The 10,393-nt window shown below is 37.1% G+C and overlaps 1 pseudogene; it reads right to left on the bottom strand.

Moving 5' to 3' along the window:
• Nucleotides 1-8,042: 8,042 nt before the first annotated feature.
• LOC114027871 lies at nucleotides 8,043-10,128 on the bottom strand (annotated as a pseudogene).
• Between the last annotated feature and the right edge of the window lie 265 nt (nucleotides 10,129-10,393).

Genomic DNA, 10,393 nt, shown 5'->3' on the forward strand with positions numbered 1-10,393 from the left:
GACAAGGAAAGGTTTTTACAGTGGAGAGGAAACGGGGGAAGGTGAGAGGGAATGAGTGAATCTTATTCTCATCAGATTTGGTTTAAGGAGAGAATAACATGCACACTTAATTGGGTTTGGAAATCTATCTTTACCCTACAGGAAAATGGGGGGGAAGGGGATTATAAAGCAGGAGGATGATATAGGGGAGGGCCTATTGGGTGAGGGAGTTATCAGAAGCAAACACTTCTGAGGAGAAACAGGGTCAAAAGAGAGAAAAGGAGAAATGGGGGGTGAGATTGGATGAAGGGAAATATATTTAGTTTTTTACAACATGACTACTATGAAAGTTTTTTGCATGACTAAACATGTATAACATGTATTAAGTTGCTTGCCTTCTCAATGACAGTGGGTAGAGAGGGAAGAAGGGAAAAATTTGAAACCCCAAATTTTAAAAATAGAAATTAAAAAAAAAGTTTTCACATGCAACTGGGAAATAAGATATACAGAAAATGGGGTATAGAAATCTATCCTGTCCTACAGGAAAATTGAAGAGGAAGGGAATAAGAGAAGGAGGGGAAGATATAGAAGGAACAGTAGATTAGGAGAAGGTGTTCTCAGAACGCATGCCATCTTGGGGTGGGGGGATGGAGGGGATAAGGAGATAATTTAAAACTCAAAATCATGTGGAAGTGAATGTTGAAAACTAAAAATAAATAAATTAAAATAAAAAAGTAATATTTGCAAATGGAAAAAAAAGAAGCATAAAAGCTAACTGAAGAAAATAATTCCTTAAAAATTAGAATTAGGGGTGGAGCCAAAATGGCAGAGTGAAAGTAGTGACTTGCTTGAGCTCTCCCCCAAACCCCTCCAAATACTTGTAAAAAAATGGCTCTAAACAAATTCTAGAGCAACAGAACCCACAAAACAAGAGAGTGAAGAACATTTCCAGCCCAAGAAAACCTGGAAGGTCGGCAGGAAAGCTTTCTTGTGCCAGGCTGGGAGAAGAATGCAGTTCAGCATGGGCATGCAGGCAAAGATCAGGCCTCAGCAAATCTGGAACAGGCCTAAGAGGACTGCATCATGGGCAGCTGTGGTGCTTTCCAAACTTCTCAACCCCAAAATTCCAAAGACAACTGAGAAGGTCAATAGGAAAGGTCTGTGAGCACTGTGAGAGAGAAGCTTGGTTCCAGGCCCAGTCCCAGCACAGCCTTAGGGCAGCAGATGCTTCAGGAGATCTTAGACCACAAACAGAGAGGGAATTGAGTGGCTGATCAGCGTAGGGTTGCAGGGCTCACTTTGCTAGTGCTGAGGAAGGATTCTCTTGCTGTGGCTGTGCTTGGAACCTGGTTTGCAGTTCTGTGTGGTGGTCCTAGGGCAAGGAAGAGCACAGGTGTGGTGCAGCTTGTAGTGGTGGATGGAGAAGGAATCCTTCTCATAGTTCCAATGCAGAAAAGAGTGCTTATGGTCACTCATAAAACAATGCACAGGCCAGGAAAGGAGTAAACACCTCACCTTTGATCATACCACCTTGGAAGAACTGAAAATTTACAAATCCTTAGAAGTATCTCTGAAAACAGCTGCACAAAAACCCCTAAGCTTGGGATAGTACATTTTCCATGCTGGAAACAGACCCTTACTTTAACAAAGAGTTTAAAACTCAAGTAGTTTGCTGCAAACATGAGCAAACATTGCAAAAATAAAAATCAGACCGTGGAATCTTTTTTTTTTTTTGGTGACAAAGAAGATCAAAACATACAAGCAGAAGAAGACACCAAAGTCAAAGTTTCTACATCCAAAGCATCCAAGAAAAATATGAATCAGTCCCACACCATGGAAGAGCTCGAAAAGGAGTTTGAGAAGCAAGTAAGAGAAGTACATAAAAAAATGGGAAGAGCAATGAGAGTGATGCAAGAAAATGATGAAAAACTAGTCAACAGCTTGCTAAAGGAGACCAAAAAAAAAAATACTGAAGAAAATAACACCTTAAAAATAGCCTAATCCAAATACAAAAGAGGTCCAAAAAACCAAAAAGGAGAAGAATGCTTTGAAAAGCAGAATTGACCAGATGGAAAAGGAAGTCCAAAAGTTCACTGAAGAAAATACTTCCTTAAAAATTAGAATGGAGCAAATGGAAATTAGTGATTTTATGAGAAATCAAGACATTGTAAAACAAAACCAAAAGAATGAAAAAAAGAAGACAATGTGAAATATCTCATTGGAAAAACAACTGACCTGGAAAATAGATACAGGAGAGATAATTTAAAAATGATTAGACTACCTGAAAGCCCTAAAGCCCTGATTTAAAAAAAGAGCTTAGACATCATCTTTCAAGAAATTATCAAGGAAAACTGTCTCGATATTCTAGAACCAGATGGTGAAATAGAAATTGAAAGAATCCACTGATCACCTCCTGAAAGAGATCCCCAAAGGAAAACTCCCAAGAATATTATAGCCAAGTCCCAGAGTTCCAGAGAGGTCGAGGAGAAATTATTGCAAGCAGCCAGAAAGAAACAATTCAAGTATTGTGGAAACATAATCAGGATTATACAAGATTTAGCAGCTTGTCCATTAAGGGGTTGAAGGCTTGGAATATGATATTACAGATGTCAAAGGAGCTGGAATAAAAACAAGAATCACCTATCTGTTAAAACTGGGTATAATCGGTCAAGGGGGAAAATGGGATTTCAATGAAATAAAGGACTTTCAAGCATTCTTGATGAAGAGACTAGAGCTGAATAGAAATTTGACTCAAGAGAAGCATGAGAAGGTAAACAGGAAAGCAAAATTATTAGGGATTTATTTAAGTTGAACTGTTTATATTCCTTCATGGAATGATGATATTTGCAACTCTTTAAGGGGTGAGAGAGGATTGTACTGTGAGAAAAAGAAAGGGAGAGGTAGAATGCTGTAGATTTTCTGACATAAAAAAGTCAAGAAAAAGCTTTTACAGTGGAGGTGGAGAGACAGGAGGTGAGAAGGAATGATTGATTTTTTTTTTGGTGAGGAAATAGGTCTTGTGACTTACACAGGGTCACACAGCTAGCAAGTGCCAAGTGTCTGGTCTGAAAGCAGATTTGAACTCAGGTCCTCCTTACTCCAGGGCCAGTACTCTATCTACTTTGATACCTAGCTGCCCCGAAAAATGACTACTTTTTTTTTTCTTTGTGAAGCAATCAGGGTTAAATGACTTGCCTATGGTTACACAGTTAATATCTGTCAAGTGTCTGAGACCACATTTCAACTCAGGTCCTCCCGACTCCAGGGACAGTGCTCTATCTACCGCACCACCTAGCTGCCATGAATGTGTGAATCTTACTCTCATCAGATTTGGCTTAAGGAGGGAATAACATATCCACTCAATTGGGTATGGAAATCTATCTTACTTTATAGGAAAGGAGGGGGAAGGTGATTATAAAGGGGGCAATGATAGAAGGAAGGACAGATTGGGAGAAGTGGTAATCAGAAGCAAACACTTTTGAGGAGGGACAGAGTCAAAGGAGAGAATAGATTAAACAATAGGTGGGATAGGATGGAGGGAAATATAATTAGTATTTCACAACATGACTATTGTGGGGGTGCTTTGCATGACTGTACACGTATGGCCTATATCAGATTGCTTGCCTTCTGGGTGAGGGAGAGAATTTGGAAGTTTTGAAAATGAATGTTAAAAATTGTTTTTGCATGCAACTGGGAAATAAGATATACAGGCTATGGGGTATAGAAAACTATCTTGCTGTACTGGAAAATAGAAGGGAAAGTGGATAAGAGAGGTGGGGTGGTGATAGCAGGGAGAACAGATTGGGGGAAGGGTTATTCAGAATGCATGCTGTCTTGGGGTGGGGAGAGGGGAGATATGGGGAGAAAATTTAGAACTCAAAATCTGTGGAAGTGAATGTTGAAAACTAAAAGTTAATTAATTAATAAAAATATAAAAAAGAGAAATGAACTTAGACATTAAAAACTAATAAATACAATTTAATAAAAAAATGAGAAGCAGAAGCTAGGAGCTAGATCTTAGAAAGTTTAAAAAATAAATCAATGAAAAGGAGAAAATAATCCAAGAAATCCAAAACAAACACAAAAAGGTACTATGCATGTAACACTTTTTCTAACAAGCTTTTTTGTTGTTCTTTTTGTGATAGAAAAAATGAAAGTAAAGGGATGTCAATCAATTGAGAAATGGGTAAATAAAATGTGATATATAAATGTGGAATACTATTGTGTTGTAAAAAAAAAAGTAAATGAATTTATGGACTTCGTAAACTGATGCAGAGTGAACTTGTAGAACTTAAAGGGAAAATAAAAGTTACATAAAAATCAACAATTTGTAAAAGTCTCATAAATTGATAATTAAATGAGCAGACCAAGAACCATTTGAACAATAGCAACAATACTGTAAAGACAATTTTAAATGTTTTGATAATGTTTTGCCATTTAAATAACTATACATTATTTCAGAGGACCAATGATGAACCATTCTAGCCAGCTCCTGAGAGTGAGGTGATAAATTTAAGGTGCACAATGAGATACATATACACAATGATATGATGCATACATAGATACAATAAGGGCAATACTTTATAACCCACTGTCATATCATTGTACTTGAAACAGCTCTAATCATGTTTCCTCTGAAAAGCAAATCTTAGACCATGCACTTGTTTCCTATATTTTCATATTTCTATGCTCTCACTTGGCAATCACATTCACTGCCATACTTTTATCTACTGCTTTATTATAAACAAACAAACAAATAAATGAAAATGAAAATGTTTCCATGATGCCTAAAGATTAAATTTTAAATCAAATAAAATGCAAGTAGTTTAGCAGATAGTGTGTTGGACTGGTACTTAGGACATTTAAATTTGATTCCTAATTTGTATAAATTAGTTATGTTCCTAATAGCAATCCATTTACCTTCTCTGAACCTCAGTTTTCCTACCTCTAAAATGGGATTAATATCACTTGCTTTTTCCTCTCAGTTTTTATTTTAAGTAGAATAGTCTTCAAATCTTAATATGTTCTTGGAATTTAAGTATTACTCAAAGCCCTCAACAATCTGACTTCAAACTTGATATCCAAATTTATCTCACAGTTATTGGTGATCACATGTTCTAATCACTCTATTTGCTTGCTTTCCTGATGAACTCCACTTTTGGGGGCAAGGACATTGGTTCATTTTTTTTCTCAATCTGGTTGGAAAGGTAGTGGCCATTCATTGACCCACTAATGATAAGCTTTGATTTGTTCCTTTTGTTTGGGTTCATTTGCTTATAGAACCTAATACCCCTTCCCCCATTCTCATTAATTCATGTATTGATTCCATATTTAGTAGGAATCCCAGATCAGCATAGCTAATTATTGCTCATACCTCCAAAGTTCAAGAAATATGTCAGCCTCAGCTAAGTGACAAGGATGACAAGTGGTTGCCTTTATGCCCAACAGAATCACTATTTTCTTGCTTTTGACTTTTGATATTGATACCCAGAATGCTTTCTACAGAGTCTCTGCTATTTACTATCTTGTCCAACTCTTAAAAATGAGTTCAAATTGAAGCTTTCCCATAAAACCTTTCCTGATCTACCCTTAACTTAGATTTGATCATTTCCTTCTTTCAACAATAGAATTTTCTAGGTCTCTATGCATAAGCTAACATGCCCAAAAAAGAATATATTTTTTGGATACACGGCATTCCTTGAAATTTACCTATTTCTTTCAAGGGCACTACCATCCTCTGATTTTCATTTAATTGTAACCTCAACATTATCTTGGAATTCTTACTTTCCTTCACCCAAAAAAATAAAATAAATTTTCAACTCTTGTCAATTCTACCTCCATGGTGTTCCTCGCATTCCTATTTCTCCACTCACAAAGCTACCACTATCGTCTGAACTCTCATCACCCCTCACTTATACTATTGTGGTAGCATCCTAATTGACATCCCTGCCTCAAGTCTCTCTTTTCTTTAATAAAATTCTCCACATAGCTGACCTAGGAATTTTTTTCTAAAATGAAGCTTTGTCTGTTACTTTTTTACTCAATGAGCTTTAGTGACTTCTTATTATCTCTAACATTTAGTACATAATTAGCATCATATAGTTTACATAATATGTTATATCATGTGTTTCTTATAATAACCAGTTAAGGAAGGCTGATTCCATATTATCCTCACTTCACAGATAAGGAAACTGATATTCATTGAGTAGACAGCTTCTTCAAAGCCACACAGTTAATGAAAGAACTGGAATATAAAAACAGACTAAAAGGATAGTGTTTTATTCAAGTAGACAAAGGTGCTGAGGAAATTCCTTAAAGGCAGGTGCTGAATCTGATGTGTCTTTATTTCCATCTATGAGCCTAACAGGTTTCTTGTCTTTATTTTCAAATAAGAACTTATTAAATATTTATGTAATCATCATACTGATATATTCATAGAAGATTTGGGCTAAAAGGTTAGAATATAGAAAGGTAGAAAAAGCAAATTGGCAAACAGACACTTTAGAACATAGACTATGAGAATATAGTATGTAAAATTTTGAAATGACAAGAATAAAGATTATTAGATCTAAAAAAAAAACTTGTAAAGGTAGAGCTAAAGAAGACATTATAAATCAACTACACAAAGTCCAAAATTTTACCAGGAAATAAAATGAGAAGCTCAAATGAAACATGATTTGTGCAAAATAATATAAATTGAATAAATTTATGAATGGATTCATTAAATTGTCTTTCTACACTGACAATATAAAAAGAAAATTAGAACACATATAATAAAATTATCACTCCCAATTTACCTAATAATTGAACATATTTAATCTATGGTCAAAGCTACCTGAGGAAAGGATTATACATTTTGTCATTGCCTTCATATTTTGATTTGTGTTTTATGTTGTTTCTCTTATCTTGGAGGGAAGTTAAGAGAGCATAGAAGGTCAAGGTCATGGTACCATTTATTAAACATTAGTTAAGACATATCTCTTTTTATTACCCCAAGCTTCACTTACAGTATTAAAATAGATATGATTAAATATATTTGCCACTGGAAATAGTAAACAATGCTTGGGGATTCTTACCAAGCTTACAGGGGATTCCTGCACTTAGAGGTATAGGTTATACTATATGAACTCTATGTTTTTTTTCAGCTCTAAGAGTTTAATAATTTATGACAATCATTACTATTCTTAGGATAAAACATCTCAAAAGCAACTTAAATCATAATCAGAAAATTTAATCTAACCTCTTCTGCTAGAGAGAGTTCTGTGGCAAGGACAAATGTATTTTTATATACTTACTTCTATGGATTTTTTTATTTCATCCATGTGGGTATGTTCATCAATGGTGTAGATGCTAGTCCATAAATACATTCTTATTGTACACTACACTGATTATGATATGTGCATGGTTGTGCATGGTTATGGTTATGATTATGTGCACAATTTCAAACTCTGCGATTTATTTTTATGTTTATTCCACTAGAACAAAACACGACTCTTCACTATCTTGTTAAGGAAGTTAATTTGATGAGTATTTATTAAGAAACAACTAATAGCTAGGTAGTCTACGTATGATATAGAAGGGCAAAAGACAAAAGTCACTGTCATTTCCTTTGGGAAAAAGAATACAATAAGTCAATAAAATAAATATATAAGTAAATATGAAGTAATTTGGGGGGAAGGCCAACAATTGGAAAATTCTATTAAAAAAGGTGATACTACCTAAGTCTTGATGAAAGCTAAGGGTTCTACAAGGAAGAGTTAAGAAAAGGGAGTGTTTCAGGTATATTCAATTGCAAAGATTTGGAATTGAAATGCTGTCCAGGAGGAAGAGCAAATTGGCCATTTGACAGGAACATAGTGTAAAGATAATGCCAACACACTTTTTGGAAAGACAAATTAGGTCCAGATTTTTCAGAGTTTAGTCTCGAAAAACAGATTCTTTTTTTAATTTTTTTTTAATTAAGCACTTACTTTTTTTTACTTTAGAGAACTATTAAATTTCAACCGAAAAAAATTATGAACATAATTATACAGCATATCACTGGGATTCTAGATGCTCTAGTTTTAGTCGCAATCTTCATCCTCATCTTCATCCTCACCTCCATTCCTATCAGGGTTATCTTCTGTTGGAGGGTACTGGAACTGGATGTTGGCCAGTAGATCTGGCTTAGCTGCCATCAGCCTGTTCAAACTCTTGTTGAGGTTTTCTGCACTGACCAAGTCTATTTCATTCAGTATATCTTCTCCCTGAAAGGTAAAATTTGGCAACAATGATTGAAAGAAGAGAGATTATGTACTTTCATTGGAATAATGGTTTGCCCTTCGAGGTCTGATGGAGGAAGTGATCGAATCCAGGGGAAGCAGAGGGTCAAACCCCATCACAGGCTGGGATGTCACTTCCAGAGGCAGGGCTGTGGTGCCCTCCTTCATCTGAGAAAAGATCACATGGCAATAGATATTTCTGGGGGCACTCTGGTACCGGACCTTCTGCCTTCTTTCAGATTCCTCCACTATGGCTTCACCAGCATCTACTGCCTGCAGCCCTTCTCTGACGTTTGTTTCTAGCCAAGCCATGATGGTAGAATCCTTCCAGAGAGAGTATGTCTTCCCAATGTATAGGGCAACCAGCTGGGTCAAGGCTGGAGGTTGGCTTATCTGAGTACTGAGTCCAAAGAAAGGGTGAGCTAAAACTGCTGCATCTGGGTGCACACTGCTGCGATCCAGCAGGGGGATGAGAATGCCAGGGAACGAGAGTGCCTGCTGGATTAGGCGAGATGCATTTTCCCTTGCAGAACGCAGTTCAACCTCTGGGAGATCGTCTTGCTGACTGAGAAGAAAATACTTCAGTGGAACAGAGAAAGCAAAATTTGGGAGCTGGGACAAGTTTTGATGACTCCCATTCCTGGAATATACGTATTAGGAATGCATAATCCCTGGCTCGTAATGCCAGTAAATCAATAATCAGCGACAAGCAGAAGGGGGTCATTGTCTGGATCGAGTCTTAGGATAAGTTTGCAGAATTCCAGGACTATTCAGGGAGAGCCTCTTCTCTCTAGGAACTTCATGTGCTTAAAGAGAACCAGGTAGAAAGCTCTGTTCTCAGTTCTTTGATAATCTAGTCTGCAGTTTCCACTGGTGAGACCGAACAAAGGGTAAAATGTGCATTCCAAACTGTACAAAGCTCTCTCTATAAGATCACAAGCCATCTCCTGATCCTCTTGGAGTCGACATACATCACTGAGCCGGAGCAATCAGTCTATATGATAAGGATTTCCCTGGAGCAGAAGCACAATATTATTTGGGCCCATAGATGCCACTGTATTTAGGAACTAGAACTGCACCTGTTGGTACTTTCAGTGATGTTCAAATGTGAAGTGCTAAACTCCCCTTTTTAATTCCAGAACTCACATTGTAATATCTGTTTTGCTATAGGGGAGCCAGGTGCTCTTCGAAGTGGTCAGCCATGTGCTTCGGTCGTACTGACACTGTCTCTGCGGAGGTCTCTAATCTCCAAGGACAGCTCAAGCTCCAAAATATCTTTTCAACTCTGTCTCTGGATTCAAATATCTGTGGTCGACACAGAGAAGAGGCCGACTCTCCATTATGATACTGCCACAATTCTGGTTTGAGAGACCATCGGTAACTTCAATTTTCTCTAAAATGTTGTCAATATCCTCCAGACCATCATCCTCTGGAATTTCTCCTATTGTGCTTTTCTTATTTTTCTTCTTATTCTTTTTTTTCCCCATGGTTTGTTGTTTAGATTAGGCTGTGAATTAGTTGTTGCCTCGTTTTTAATGTGAAAGACCTTCTCCATCTCTTTTTTGGTTGACCTCTAGTTCTTCACTTTTTATTGTCATCATTACTCTCTGTGCCCTCTTGTACCATCAGTCTGTAATCTTCTCTCCTTGCTTTGGATGCAAAGCTGAGGATGCCTCAGGTTCTTCACTGGTTATCAGCTCATACAAGTTGCTAATGGCACTGTGCTCCTTCCTTCCCCCTGCCTCCAGTGAAGGTCACTCTGCAACTGCCCGTGTTGCCCTCTTGCTGCCTCATCACAATCCTCAAGACCTAGGCACAGGGCCCTGGGTTCCAGGGTCTCTTGGCCCCACTGTTCTTCTTGCAGCCTCAGGAGAGCCCTACAAGACATCCAGAAGATTCTATTTTACCCGACATACAAAGGTGAATATCTAAAGCTTTTTGAGCAGTGGGATGACACAATGAACTTGGGTTTTATGAATGAATTGGTAATTTTATGGAGGATATCATTAAAAAGAGAGACATCTGGCAGGGAGACAACTTAGAAAACTATTGAGCTAGCTCAAGGGAAAGATCAAGACTTAACCTATAATAGGGCCCATATTAACTGATAGAATTAAATAGACATAAGGAACTTCACTTAAGAAGAATTGAAA

This window comes from Vombatus ursinus, unplaced genomic scaffold (genome assembly GCF_900497805.2).
Source record: "Vombatus ursinus unplaced genomic scaffold, bare-nosed wombat genome assembly UNPS02014864.1, whole genome shotgun sequence".
In the NCBI taxonomy this organism is placed as follows: domain Eukaryota; kingdom Metazoa; phylum Chordata; class Mammalia; order Diprotodontia; family Vombatidae; genus Vombatus; species Vombatus ursinus.